The sequence below is a fragment of the Triticum dicoccoides genome, chromosome 1B, assembly GCF_002162155.2.
Source record: "Triticum dicoccoides isolate Atlit2015 ecotype Zavitan chromosome 1B, WEW_v2.0, whole genome shotgun sequence".
Taxonomy (NCBI): Eukaryota; Viridiplantae; Streptophyta; class Magnoliopsida; order Poales; family Poaceae; genus Triticum; species Triticum dicoccoides.
Genome location: NC_041381.1, coordinates 549842121 through 549858472, shown reverse-complemented (window position 1 = coordinate 549858472; position 16352 = coordinate 549842121).

Here is a 16352-nt window from a genome sequence, read left to right as displayed (position 1 = left end):
TAAATAGAAGTGTGATGATCATCCTTATTAGAGCATTATCCCTAAAAAAAGAAAGGCCAAAGAAAAAAATAAAGGCCAAAGAAAAAAAAGAAGAAAGGCCAAATAAAAAAAGGCCCAAAGAAAAGAAAAAAAAGGGGGAAAAGGGGGGGAAAGGGGAAAAAAGGGGGCAATGTTACTATCCTTTTCCACTCTTGTGCTTCAAAGTAGCACCATGTTCTTCATATAGAAAGTCTTTTATGTTGTCACTTTCATATACTAGTGGGATTTTTTCATTATAGAACTTGGCTTGTATATTCCTACGATGGGCTTCCTCAAAATGCCCTAGGTCTTCGTGAGCAAGCAAGTTGGATGCACACCCACTAGTTTATTTTGTTGAGCTTTCATGCATTTATAGCTCTACTACATCCGTTGCATGGCAATCCCTACTCCTCATGTTGACATCAATTGATGGGCATCTCCATAGCCCGTTGATTATCCTCATCAATATGAGACTTTCTCCTTTTTTTGTCTTCTCCACACAACCTCCATCATCATATTCTATTCCACCCATAGTGCTATATCCATGGCTCACGCTCATGTATTGCGTGGAAGTTGAAAAAGTTTGAGATTACTTAAGTATGAAACAATTGCTTGGCTTGTCATCGGGGGTGTGCAAGATGAGAGAATTTTTGTGTGACGAAAATGAAGCATGAACAAACTATATGATTTTGTAGGGATGAACTTTCTTTAGCCATGCTATTTTGAGAAGACATGATTGCTTAGTTAGTATGCTTGAAGTATTACTATTTCTTATGTCAATATGAACTTTTATTTTGAATCATTTGGATCTGAACATTCATGCCACAATAAAGAAAATTACATTGAGAATTATGCTAGGTAGCATTCCACATCAAAAATTCTGTTTTTATCATTTACCTACTCGAGGACGAGCAGGAATTAAGCTTGGGGATGCTTGATACGTCTCCAACGTATCTATAATTTTTGATTGTTCCATGCTATTATATTACCCGTTTTGGACGTTTATGGGCTTTACTTTACACCTTTATATCATTTTGGGACTAACCTACTAACTGGAGGCCCAGCCCGAATTGCTGTTTTTTTGCCTATTTCAGTATTTTGAAGAAAAGGAATATCAAACGGAGTCCAAACGGAATGAAACCTTCAGGAGCGATCTTTTTGAAACAAACGTGATCCAGGGGACTTGGAGTGGATGTCAAGCAACAGAGGAGGCGGCCATGAGGGTGCCCGGGGCGCCCCCTACAGGTGGGCGTGCCCCCCACCCTTGTGGGCCCCTCGAGCGTCCACCGGCGTACTTCTTCCTCCTATATATACCCACGTACCCTGAAACCATTGAGGAGCACCACAAAAAACTATTTCCATCGCCGCAACCTTCTGTATCCGTGAGATCCCATATTGGAGCCTTCGCCGGCGCTCCACTGGAGGGGGAATCGACCATGGAGGGCCTCTACATCATCTCCAAGGCCCTTCCGATGAGTTGTGAGTAGTTTACCACAGACCTTCGGGTCCATAGTTATTAGCTAGATGGCTTCTTCTCTCTCTTTGTATCTCAATACAAAGTTCTCCTTGATCTTCTTGGAGATCTATTCGATGTAACTCTTTTTGCGGTGTGTTTGTCGTGATTCAATGAATTGTGGGTTTATGATCAAGTTTTTCTATGATAAATATTTGAATCTCCTCTGAATTCTTTTATGTGTGATTAAGTTATGTTTGGAAGTCTCTTCGAATTATCAGTTTGGTTTGGCCTACTAGATTGATCTTTCTTGCAATGGGAGAAGTGCTTAGCTTTGGGTTCAATCTTGCGGTGTCCTTTCCCAATGACAGCAGGGGCAGCAAGGCACGTATTGTCTTGTTGGCATCGAGGATAAAAAGATGGGGTTTATATCATATTGCATGAGTTTATCCCTCTACATCATGTCATCTTTCTTAATGCGTTACTCCGTTCTTATGAACTTAATACTCTAGATGCATGCTTGATAGCGGTCGATGTGTGGAGTAATAGTAGTAGATGCATGCAGGAGTCGGTCTACTTGTCACGGACGTGATGCCTATATACATGATCATGCCTAGATAATCTCATAATCATTCGCTTTTCTATCAATTGCTCGACAGTAATTTGTTCACCCACCATAATACTTATGCTATCTTGAGAGAAGCCACTAGTGAGACCTATGGCCCCCGGGTCTATCTTTTATCATATAAGTTTGCTATCTACTTTTATTTGCATCTTTACTTTTCCAATCTATATCATAAAAATACCAAAAATATTATCTTATCATATTATCTCTATCAGATCTCACTTTCGCAAGTGGCCGTGAAGGGATTGACAACCCCTTTATTGCGTTGGTTGCGAGGTTCTTGTTTGTTTGTGTAGGTGCGTGAGACTTTTGAGGAGCCTCCTACTAGATTGATACCTTGGTTCTCAAAAACGGATGGAAATACTTACGCTACTTTGCTGCATCACCCTTTCCTCTTCAAGGAAAAGCAATGCAAGCTCAAGACGTAGCAATCCCCAAGCTTGAGCTATTGCCTCTTATTCTTCTTCTCACATCGAGACCTCCTCGATCTTCGAACACTTCATCCACACAAAACTCAATAGAAAGTTCAGTAAGATCCGTTAGTATAATAAAGCAAATCACTACTCTAATTACTATTGCAAACCAATTCATATTTTATTTTTGCGTTGTAGCTACTGTAATATAACTTTGCCATGGCTTAATCCACTGATAGAAATTGATAGTTTCATCAAAACAAGCAAACTATGCATCAAAAACAGAATCTATCTTAAGCAGGACAGTCTGTAGTAATCTGAACATTCACCATACTTCTGGTACTCCAAAAATTCTGAAACAATTAGGAAAACTAAAAAAATTGTATATAAAGACAGTGCAAAAAGTGTCAGAACCGTTTGACGTTCCAGTAAAAAAATGTAAAATCGAGCATTACAACCAAAGTTTCTGTCCTGCACCGCACAAACCAACAAGCATTGTAAACATGCTAAAGGCAAACCTTGGCACATTATTTTTATTATATTATGGAATTGTACAATGGGATAATTATTTTTGTTGAAAAATTCTATAATCAAGATTCACAAAGTTTCCGTGAGCATGAACGAAGTTCAAGGCTAGCTCCCACTTTAACAATGCTCGTCTTTCTCACTTTTGCTTTTCTTTTTGAAAAAGTTTTGGGTTCCCCTCTTTATTTTTTTTGTTTTTTAAACTTTATGAACACAACAGAAATAAATGGCTCTCTAAAACTTCCGGGTTGTCTCCCTGGGAGCGCTTTCTTTAAAGCCATTAAGCTAGGCATATAATGCTCAAGTAATGAATCCACCCGGATCCCAAGGTATATCAAAGCCAATTTTAATTAACAATGATTTTTAATTTAGTAGTGAGCACAAAGTAACATATATCATGTAACAACGAAGTCTAACTCTCTTCCTATGCATCGGCATGTCATAGAAGAACAATTCATGCACACCAAGTAAAGGCCAATGCATAGATAAACAGTTTCTTGCAATTTTATCATATTGGAAACCTGGAGAGGCAAAGATGTAGTTCCTCTCTCATAATAATTGCAAGTAGGAGTAGCAAGCACATGCATATTACATCTATCAAAATCATCATGTGCAACGGTAAAATGCAACCCATCAACATAATCCTTAATAAGCACAAACTTCTCCGGTATAGTGTAGTTTGGAGAATTCAAAAAGATAATAGGACTATTATGTGTGGGTGCAATAGCAACAATTTCATGTTTAACATAAGGCACTATAGCAAGTTCATCTCCATAAGCATCATTTATATTGGCATCATGGCCACAAGCATAGCAAGCATCATCAAAAAGGGGTATTTCAAGAGAATCAACGGGATCATAACAATCATCATAGCAATCATCCTTCGGTAAGCACGAAGGGAAATTAAACAATGTAAGAGTTGAGGAGTTACTCTCATTAGAAGGTGGGAATGGGTGATCAATCCACTCTTCCTCCTTTTGTTCTTCGCTCTCCTCCTCATCTTTTTCATCCAATGAGCTCACAGTTTCATCAATTTCTTCTTCCATAGATTCCTGCAAAATATTAGTCTCTTCTTGGACAGCGGAGACTTTCTCAATAAATGCATCAATATCGGAATTATATTCATAATTCTCATAGCAATATTTCAATACAGCAAAATTTTCAGGCCTATAAACATCATCATCAAAAGCTTCATACTTTTCAAACAAAGATTCAATTTCATAAGCATCCTTAAAAGCAACAAATTCCTCAATTTGTTCAACATCATAGTAATCATATATACCATTAGCATAAGAAGCTAAGGTTTCATAATCATTAAATTTGCATGAAAAGGGAAGGTGTGGAGCCTTCATCCTAGAGCAACAAGTATAATCATATCTCAAGCATAGTTGCCGAGCATACCAACGCAACATATAAATTTGATCCCATAATAGTTTCCCTTTTTGTGTCAATCGATAATCCCTAAAGTATTCACGTTGATCCAACGTGTCTCCCATTATATAATTGAATGGGGTTTTCTCAGGATTATTAAAGTAGTGCATGATATCTTTCACATAATAAGCATCGAGGGTAGGAAGTTCCCCATCTCCATGAGTAGTCTTTCGTGTTCCATATCCATAACTAAATATAGAGAACAACTTAGAACAGGAAATGAAAACTACTTAGTGCTAAAGCAAACAAGAACACATGAGAATATTCACCCCATGCTATGACTCCCCGGCAACGGCGCCAGAAAAAGGTCTTGATAACCCACAAGTATAGGGAATCAATTGTAGCCTATTTCGATAAGTAAGAGTGTCGAACCCAACAAGGAGCTAAAGGTAGAACAAATATTCCCTCAAGTTCTATCGACCACCGATACAACTCTACACACGCTTAACGTTCGCTTTACCTAAAACAAGTATGAAACTAGAAGGACTTTGTAGGTGTTGTTGGATAGGTTTGCAAGATAATAAAGAGCACATAAATAAAAACTAGGGGCTGTTTAGATAAAGAAGCAATAAAGTTAGTATAGAGAGTGTGGAAAAGTGGTGGTAGGAGTTGTGAAATTGTCCCTAAGCAATTGACTACTTTACTAGACCGATAGCAAGTTTTATGTGGGAGAGGCCACTGCTAGCATGTCATCCCTGACTTGGAATTCTATGCACTTATGATTGGAACTATTAGCAAGCATCCGCAACTACTAACGTTCATTAAGGTAAAACCCTACCATAGCATTAAGATATATTGGTCCCCCTTCAATCCCGTATGCATCAATTTCTATGCTAGGTTGAAGCTTCTGTCACTCTTGCCCTCCAATACATAGTCCTATCAACATACAACTAACCCTATGGTCTGATCCACGCGCGCACTCATATGATGTGCGCCAAAGGATAGCAACATAACCACAAGCAAATTAAACCAATCATAGCAATTCACCAATTACCGATAGGACAACGAAAATCTACTCAGACATCATAGGATGGCAACATATCATTGGATAATAATATGAAGCATAAAGCACCATGTTGAAGTAGAGGGTACAACGGGTTGCAGGAGAGTAGACTGCTAAATATAGATGGGGGAAGGTGATGACGATGTTTGTGAATATGACGGAGATGTTGGTGTAGATTCGCGGTGATGATGATGGCCTCGGCGGTGTTCCGGCGCCACTGAAAGCGAGGGGGAGAGAGCTCCCCTTCTTATTCTTCTTCCTTGACATTCCCCCTAGATGGGAGAAGGGTTTCCCCTATGGTCCATGGTCTCCATGGCGTGGGAGGGGCGAGAGCCCCTCCAAGATTGGACCTGTCTCTCTATCTCTCTTTGTTTCTGCGTTCCAGATTCTGCCCTTTCACCGTTTCTTATATTCCCGGAGATCCATAACTTCGATTGGGCTGAAATTTCAACACGATCTCTATCCGGATATTGGCTTTCTTGCAGCGAAAGAAGGGCACCAACCGCCTTATGGGGTGGCCACGAGGTCCCAGGGCGCGCCTGACCCCTGGGCCCCGCCCCCCTGCCTCGTGTCCCCCTCGGGCATCATCTCGCATTGATTCTTCTTCCCAAAATCATAAATATTCCAAAAAAATGTCCGCAGTTTTTATCCCATTTGGACTCCGTTTGATATGGGTTTTCTACGAAACAAAAAACATGCAACAAACAGGAACTGGTACTAGGCATTGGATCAATATGTTAGTCCCAAAAATAGTATAAAAAGTTGCCAAAATTATGTATGAGTTGTAGAATATTGGCATGGAACAATCAAAAATTATAGATACGAAGGAGACGTATCAAAAATTAAAATCATGATGACAAGTTTCATGGTTAACATTATTCTTTATGGCATACATGTCATCACATTAATCATCATAGATGGAACCTTTGTTCTCATAATCAATTGGAACCTCTTCCGAAATAGTGGAATCATTACTAACTAAAGTTGACACTCTTCCAAATCCACTTTCATAAATATCACACTAAGATTCAACACCCTCCAAAATAGAGGGATCACTAATTCCTCAAGTTGACACTCTTCCAAACCCACTTTAGATGATAGTATTATTCATACTCCAAAACATATAAGTGGAGATCATGGAGCATTCTACAATTAATATAGACTAACCAATATCCAAGCTCAAAATATATAAGTGAAGCACACGAAGCATTCTGTAAAACCATACTCAAAAGATATAAGTGAAGCACATGAAGCATTCTATAAATCAACGAAGGGCTATCTCATACTAGCATGGTTCCTAAAGAACAAGAAAAACAAAAGGGACACAAATCATGTGAACAAAACAAAAACCGAGGTATACCGATGGTTTTTGAAGAAGAAAGATGGGATGCCAACCGGGGCATCCCCAAGCTTAGATGTTTGAGTATCCTTGAAATATTTACTTGGGGTGCTGATGACCCACAAGTGTAGGGGATCTATCGTAGTCCTTTTGATAAGTAAGAGTGTCGAACCCAACGAGGAGCAGAAGGAAATGACAAGCGGTTTTCAGTAAGGTATTCTCCGCAAGCACTAAAATTGTAGGTAACCGATAGTTTTGTGATAAGATAATTTGTAACTGGTAACAAACAATGAAAGTAAATAAGGTGCAGCAAGGTGGCCCAATCCTTTTTGTAGCAAACGACAAGCCTGGACAAATTCTTATATAGAGAAAAGCGCTCCTGAGGACACATGGGAATTATCGTCAAGCTAGTTTTCATCACGCTCATATGATTCGCGTTCGTTACTTTGATAATTTGATATGTGGGTGGACCGGTGCTTGGGTACTGCCCTTTCTGGGGCAAGCATCCCACTTATGATTAACCCCTATTGCAAGCATCCGCAACTACAAAAGAAGTATTAAGGTAAACCTAACCATAGCATGAAACATATGGATCCAAATCAGCCCCTTACGAAGCAACTTATAAACTAGAGTTTAAGCTTCTGTCACTCTAGCAACCCATCATCTACTTATTACTTCCCAATGCCTTCCTCTAGGCCCAAACAATGGTGAAGTGTCATGTAGTCGACGTTCACATAACACCACTAGAGGAGATACAACATACATCTCATCAAAATATTGAACGAATACCAAATTCAAATGACTACTAATAGCAAGACTTCACCCATGTCCTCAGGAACAAACGTAACTACTCACAAAGCATATTCATGTTCATAATCAGAGGGGTATTAATATGCATTAAGGATCTGAACATATGATCTTCCACCAAATAAACCAACTAGCACCAACCACAAAGAGTAATCAACACTACTAGCGACCCACAGGTACCAATCTGAGGTTTCGGTACAAAGATTTGATACAAGAGATGAACTAGGGTTTGAGAGGAGATGGTGCTGGTGAAGATGTTGATGAAGATTGACCCCCTCCCGATGAGAGGATCGTTGATGATGATGATGGTGATAATTTCTCGCTCCCGGAGGGAAGTTTCCCCGGCAGAACAGCTCCGCCAGAGCCCTAGATTGGTTCCGCCAAGGTTCCGCCTCATGGCGGCGGAGTTTCCTCCCGTAAGCTTGCTTATGATTTTTTCCAGGGTAAAAGACTTCAAATAGCAGAAGATGGGCACCGGAGGGCTGCCACGTGGCCCACGAGGCAGGGGGGCGTGACTAGGGGGGTAGGGCGCGCCCCCACCCTCATGGACGGTGGGTGGCCCCCTCAGGTATTTCTTCCGCTGAATATTTATCATTAATTCCAAAAATGACTTTCATGGAGTTTCAGGACTTTTGGAGTTGTGCAGAATAGGTCTCCAATATTTGCTCCTTTTCCAGCCCAGAATCCCAGCTGTCGGCATTATCCCTCTTCATGTAAACCTTGTAAAATAAGAGAGAATAGCCATAATTATTGTGACATAACCTGTAATAACAGTCCATAATTTAATAAATATTGATATAAAAGAATGATGCAAAATGGATGTATCAACTCCCTCAAGCTTAGACCTCGCTTGTCCTCAAGCGAAAGCCGATTTCGAAAAATATGTCCACATGTTTAGAGGTAGAGGTGTCGATAAAAATAAAATACGGACATGAGGGAATCATGATCATTCTTATAACATCAACACATATATATATATATATTGTCATATGATTTCTTATGCTCAAGTAACAATCTATTCACAATGTTGATTCAGAAACTTCATCGGGAACTAACAAACTATAATCTCAGTCATTGAAGCAATTGCAATTTATCATAACATCGGAAAGAGTCAATATAAGAGCTTTTCAGCAAGTCCACATACTAAACTATCATTTAGTCTTTCACAATTGCTAACACTCATGCAATACTTATGGTTATGGAGTTTTAATCGGACACAGAGAAAGATAGGGGCTTATAGTGTTGCCTCCCAACCTTTTACCTCAAGGGTAATGTCAACAATAATAGTTCATGCTAATTTACATCCAATTGGAAATATATATCAGGATCTTTCCAACACGAGGCACTTGCCAAAGGATAAAATGTAAAAAGGAAAGGTGGAGATCACCTTGACTCTTGCATAATGCAAAAGACATAAAGTAAAAGATAGGCCGTTCGCAGAGGGAAGCAGAGGTTGTCATGTGCTTTTATGGTTGGATGCACGAAATCTTAATGCAAAGGAACGTCACTTTATATTGCCACTTGTGATATGAACCTTTATTATGCAGTCCGTCGCTTTTATTACTTCCATATCACAAGATCGTATAAAGCTTATTTTCTCCACACTAATAAGTCATACATATTTAGAAAGCAATTTTTATTGCTTGCAACATGACAACTTACTTGAAGGATCTTACTCAATCCATAGGCAGATATGGTGGACTCTCATGGCAAAACTGGGTTTAAGGATATTTGCAAGCACAAGTAGTATATCTACTTGGTGCAAGGAATTTGGCTAGCATGAGGGGGAAAGGCAAGCTCAACATGTTGGACGATCCATGACAATATACTTTAACTAAGATGTGAGAAAACATAACCCATTACATTGTCTTCCTTGTCCAACATCAACTCTTTAGCATGTCATACTTTAATGAGTGATCACAATCATAAAAGATGTCCAAGATAGTATATTTATATGTGAGAACCTCTCTTTCTTTATTACTTCCTATTAATTGCAACAGTGACCAAAACTATGTTTGACAACTCTTAACAACTTTTATATATCATACTCTTTATGTGTGAAGTCATTACTCTCCATAAGATCAATATGGTCTCTTTTATTTCTTTTTATTCTATTATTACCTCAAGATCATAGCAAGATAGCAAAGCCCTTGACTCAACACTAATCTTTATTATATATAGCTCACAGACTCGATTACATAGAGGGGTCACAAAGCAAAACTCAAAACTAATTCATACCAAAATTTATTCTACTAGATCAAGATATTACCAAAAGAATCGAACTAAGAAAAAAGGGTAAAGATAGGAGTGTGATGGTGATACGATACCGGGGCAACTCCCCCAATCTTGGCAGTTGCCAAGGGGAGTTCCCATACCCATGTGATTATGTCCTCGGAGATGGTGAAGAAGGAGTTGTTGATGATGTCGGCTTGTCGTCCGTCTTCCGAGGCATAGGCTCACCATCATAGAAGGATGATCGAGTCTCCGAGATCCTCAAATCTGCAGCTAAACTCATCCTCTTGAATCTATATTCATACTCACAGTTTTGGTTTTGCATGTCATAGATCTGAGCTTGGAGGTGCTCGATTTTCTCATGAAGCTTGAAGATGGTCTCCCCAATGTTCTTGGCATCCAGCTTGTGGTTGTTGGTATCCCCAATGTTCTTGGCATCCCCAAGCTTAGATGTTTGAGTATCCTTGAAATATTTACTTGGGGTGCTGATGAGCCACAAGTGTAGGGGATCTATCGTAGTCCTTTTGATAAGTAAGAGTGTCGAACCCAACGAGGAGCAGAAGGAAATGACAAGCGGTTTTCAGTAAGGTATTCTCTGAAGCACTGAAATTGTAGGTAACAGATAGTTTTGTGATAAGATAATTTGTAACTGGTAACAAACAATGAAAGTAAATAAGGTGCAGAAAGGTGGCCCAATCCTTTTTGTAGCAAAGGACAAGCCTGGACAAATTCTTATATAGAGAAAAGCACTCCCGAGGACACATGGGAATTATCGTCAAGCTAGTTTTCATCACGCTCATATGATTCGCGTTCGTTACTTTGATAATTTGATATGTGAGTGGACCAGTGCTTGGGTACTGCCCTTTATTGGACAAGCATCCCACTTATGATTAACCCCTATTGCAAGCATCCGCAACTACAAAATAAGTATTAAGGTAAACCTAACCATAGCATGAATCATATGGATCCAAATCAACCCCTTACGAAGCAACTTATAAACTAGAGTTTAAGCTTCTATCACTCTAGCAACCCATCATCTACTTATTACTTCCAAATGCCTTCCTATAGGCCCAAACAATGGTGAAGTGTCATGTAGTCGACGTTCACATAACACCACTAGAGGAGAGATAACATACATCTCATCAAAATATCGAATGAATACCAAATTCACATGACTACTAATAGCAAGACTTCACCCATGTCCTTAGGAACAAAGGTAACTACTCACAACGCATATTCATGTTCATAATAAGAGGGGTATTGATATGCATTAAGGATCTGAACATATGATCTTTCACCAAATAGACCAACTAGCATAAACTACAAGGAGTAATCAACACTACTAGCGACCCACAGGTACCAATCTGAGGTTTTGGTACAAAGATTTGATACAAGAGATGAACTAGGATTTGAGAGGAGATGGTGTTGGTGAAGATGTTGATGAAGATTGACGCTCCCGATGATAGGATCATTGATGATGATGATGGTGATGATTTCCCCCTCCCGGAGGGAATTTTGTTGGGGAACGTTGTAGAAAATAATTTTTTTCCTACGGTTTCACCAAGATCCATCTATGAGTTCATCTAAGCAACGAGTGATAGGAGTGCATCCACATACCTTTGTAGATCGCACGCGGAAGCGTTCAAGAGAACGGGGATGATGGAGTCGTACTCGCCGTGATCCAAATCATCGATGACCAAGTGCCGAACGGACAGCACCTCCGCGTTCAACACACGTACGGAGCGGATGACGTCTCCTCCTTCTTGATCCAGCAAGGGGTAAGGAGAGGTTGATGAAGATCCAGCAGCACGACGGCATGGTGGTGGATGCAGCAGGACTCCGGCAGGGCTTCGCCAAGCAACTGCGGGAGGAGGAAGAGGTGTAGCAGGGGGAGGGAGGCGCCAAGACTCAGGGTGCGGCTGCCCTCCCTCCCCCTCCTTTATATAGGCCCCCAAGGGGGGGCGCCGGCCCTGGAGATGGGAATCTCCCAAGGGGGCGGCAACTAGGGGGGTGGAGTGCCCCCCAAGGCAAGTGGTGCGCCCCCACCCTAGGGTTTCCAACCCTAGGCGCAGGGGGGGCCAAGGGGGGGGGGGCGCACCAGCCCACTAGGGGCTGGTTCCCCTCCCACTTCAGCCCACGGGGCCCTCCGGGATAGGTGGCCCCACCCAGTGGACCCCCGGGACCCTTCCGGTGGTCCCGGTACAATACCGGGTGACCCCGAAACTTTCCCGATGGCCGAAACAGCACTTCCTATATATAATTCTTTACCTCCGGACCATTCCGGAACTCCTCGTGACGTCCAGGATCTCATCCGGGACTCCGAACAACTTTCGGTTTGCTGCATACTTATATTCATACAACCCTAGCGTCACCGAACCTTAAGTGTCTAGACCCTACGGGTTCGGGAGACACACAGACATGACCGAGACGGCTCTCCGGTCAATAACCAGCAACGGGATCTGGATACCCATGTTGGCTCCCACATGATCCTCGATGATCTCATTGGATGAACCACGATGTCGAGGATTCAATCAACCCCCTATACAATTCCCTTTGTCAAACGGTATGTTACTTGCCCGAGACTCGATCGTCGGTATCCCAATACCTCATTCAGTCTCGTTACCGGCAAGTCACTTTACTCGTACCGTAATGCATGATCACGTGACCAAACACTTGGTCACTTTGAGCTCATTATGATGATGCATTACCGAGTGGACCCAGAGATACCTCTCCGTCATACGGAGTGACAAATCCCAGTCTCGATCCGTGTTAACCCAACAGACACTTTCGGAGATACCTGTAGTGTACCTTTATAGTCACCCAGTTACGTTGCGACGTTTGATACACCCAAAGCACTCCTACGGTATCCGGGAGTTACACGATCTCATGGTCTAAGGAAAAGATACTTGACACTGGAAAAGCTCTAGCAAAAGGAACTACACGATCTTGTGCTATGCTTAGGATTGGGTCTTGTCCATCACATCATTCTCCTAATGATGTGATCCCATTATCAACGACATCTAATGTCCATAGTCAGGAAACCATGACTATCTGTTGATCAACGAGCTAGTCATCTAGAGGCTTACTAGGGACATATTATGGTCTATGTATTCACACGTGTATTATGATTTCCGGATAATACAATTATAGCATGAATAAAGACAATTATCATGAACAAGGAAATATAATAATAATCCTTTTATTATTGCCTCTAAGGCATATTTCCAACAAATTTTCCCCGGCAGAACAGCTCCGCCGGAGCCCTAGATTGGTTCCGCCATGGTTCCGCCTCATGGCGGCGGAGTTTCGTCCCATAAGCTTGTTTATGATTTTTTCCAGGGTAAAATACTTCATATAGCAGAAGATGAGCATCGGAGGGCTGCCAGGTGGCCCACGAGGCAGGGGGCGCGCCCAGGGGGGTAGGGCGTGCCCCCACCCTCGTGGACGGTGGGTGGCCCCCCTCAGGTATTTCTTCTGCTGAATATTTATCATTAATTCCAAAAATGACTTTCATGGAGTTTCAGGACTTTTGGAGCTGTGCAGAATAGGTCTCCAATATTTTCTCCTTTTCCAGCCCAGAATCCCAGCTGCCGACATTCTCCCTCTTCATGTAAACCTTGTAAAATAAGAGAGAATAGCCATAAGTATTATGACATAACGTGTAATAGCAGTCCATAATGCAATAAATATCGATATAAAAGCATGATGCAAAATGGACGTATCAGGTGCCTTGGCATACCCAAGCTTGAACTCTTGCCTCTCTTTATTCTTCTCACATCGATAACTCCTCGTTCTTTGAACACTTCATCCACACAAAAACTTAACAAAAACTTTGTGAGATCCGTCTGTATGATAAAGAAAATCACTACCTTTAGGTACTGTTGAAAACTCATTCCAATTTAATATTATCACTTTATCTACTGTATTCCAACTTCACCATGGTTCATACCCCCCGATACTACCCATGGATTCATCAAAATAAGCGAACAACACATAGAAAACAGAATCTGTCAAAAACAAGATAGTCTGTAGTAATCTGGAAATTTAGTAAACTTCTATAACTCCAAAAATTCTAAATAAAATATGAAATTTTTAAAAAATTATACAGAAGTAATTTGCAAAATGTTTCAGACCCATTTGACTTTCCAGTAAAAAATGTAAATTCACATGCTACAACCAAAGTTTCTGTTTTTGTACTGCATATAGTAAACAAGCAATCTAATCATCCTAGAACCAAAGCTTGGAAGATTATTTTTATAATAGAAACGATATATACAAGGGGATAATTATTTACAGATAAATTTCCATGAAAAATTCTACATTGCTTCCATGAGCATGAGCACAAGTGCTCAAGGTCGACCCTCACTTCTTCAATGCATAACTTTCCAATCACTTCTCTTTTTTAAAAACTTTTTAGGCATATGAGGCAAGTGCATCTTTTTGTATTTTCATTTTTTGATTTTTTTGTATGTTTCACCCACAACTAAGCGAAATTAAAAGGGAAAACAAAAACTACTTAGTGAAGAAAGCAAACAAGCACACACGAGAATATCAGCCCCACGCTATTGCTCTCCGACAACGGCGCCAGAAAAGAGCTTGATAATCCCCAAGTGCAGGGAATCATCGTAGCAATTTCCAAAGGTGGTAGTGATAAGTATGGAGTGTCGAACTCACAAGGAGCTAAAGGTAAGATCAATATTCTCACAAGTCCTATCTGCCACTGATACGACTCTACGTACACCGAACGTTTGCTTCCAACTAGAAACGAGAAATAAAACTACGTTGTGGGTATGAACAAGATAACTTTGCATGATATCAGAGAGCTAAAATATAAAAGTAGGTGCTGTTGTCATAAAGCTAGAATATATTACTAAATATTATAAATAGTGAGTGTGGAATAATGATGGGTCAGTGTGCGGAATTGTCCTAGGCAATTGTTAACAAGACCGATGGTCGTCATTGCAACTTCATATGGGGGAGAGGCATAAGCTAACATACTTTCTCTTCTTGGATCATATGCACTTATGATTGGGACTCTAGTAAGCATCCACAACTACTAAAGATCATTAAGGTAAAACCAAACCATAGCATTAACATATCAAGTCCCCTTTATCCCATACGCTGTGACCCACTTATCTGTGTTTATGCTTCTGTCACTCAAGCAACGCAGACAATAAGTAAACCATGGACATATTGCAACACCCTACAACGGGAATCCCTCACGCTTGCGCGACATGGAGGGCACAATAGGACAGCACCAAATAAAACATACAACTCATACCAATCTAGATCATCAATCAACCCAAAGACAAAAGATATCTACTAAAATCATCATAGGATGGTAACACATCATTGGATCATAATATGTGGCATAAAGCACCATGTTCAAGTAGGGATTATAGCGGGGTGCGGGAGAGTGGACTGCGTAAAAGAGATGAGGATGATGATGATGATGGTGATGTTGATGAAAACGATCACTGCGGTGATGATTCCCCTCCCAATGGCACTCCAGCGCCACCGAGAGAGAGGAGGAGAGGTTCTCCCCCTTGTGCTTCCTCCTCCATGGCCTCCCCCTGGATGGGGAGAGGTTCCCCCTCTGGTCCTTGGCCTTCATGGCGATGATGGCCCCTCCAAGATCCTTCCCCATGGCCTCCGGTGATGATGGCCCCCTCCGGCAGGGTGCCAGAGAGGGCCTAGATTGATTTCTTGTGGATACAGAGGCTTGCAACGATGAAACTCCCGATCTAGGTTGTTTTCTTGAGGTTTGGGTATTTATAGAAGAGGTTGGCGTCAGGGACAAGTCAAGGGGCCCCACAGGGAGTCCATGAGGCACAGGGGCGCGCCCTAGGGGGGTGGGCGCGGCCCCCACCCTCGTGGAGCCCACGGGACTCCCCCCTGGTAGATTTTTGTTCCAGTATTTTTTACATTTTCCCAAAAGAATCTCCGTTGATTTTCAGCGCATTCCGAGAACTTTTATTTCTGCACAAAAACAACACCACGGTAGTTCTGCTGAAAACATCGACAGTCCAGCTTAGTTCTAATCAAATCATACAAAAAACATATAAAACTATTGTAAACATGGCATGAATACTTCATAAATTATAGATACGTTGGAGACGTATCACCTCTCCTTATGTTGAGATTGCTATTGTTGCTTTCTTCTTCCTTGCATATGCTAGTTTTTGTTTGCCTTGATAATTTGTTTGCTTATAAAATGCCTATGCATATGAATTATGTTAGACTTAGATGTTTTGTCACATGTTTTATGATGCTCTCTTTGTGCTTCAATTCACGTTTTCCATGTGAGCATCATTGAAATCTCATTACCTAGCTAAGGACGTTAAACGATAGTGCTTGTTGGGAGGCAACCCAATTTTATTTTTGTTCTTTGCTTTTTGATCCTGTTTAGTAATAAATAATTCATTTAGACTCTGGTTAGATGTTTTTTAAGTTTTAATTAGTGTTTGTGCCAAGTAGAACCTTTGGGAAGACTTGGGTGAAAGTTA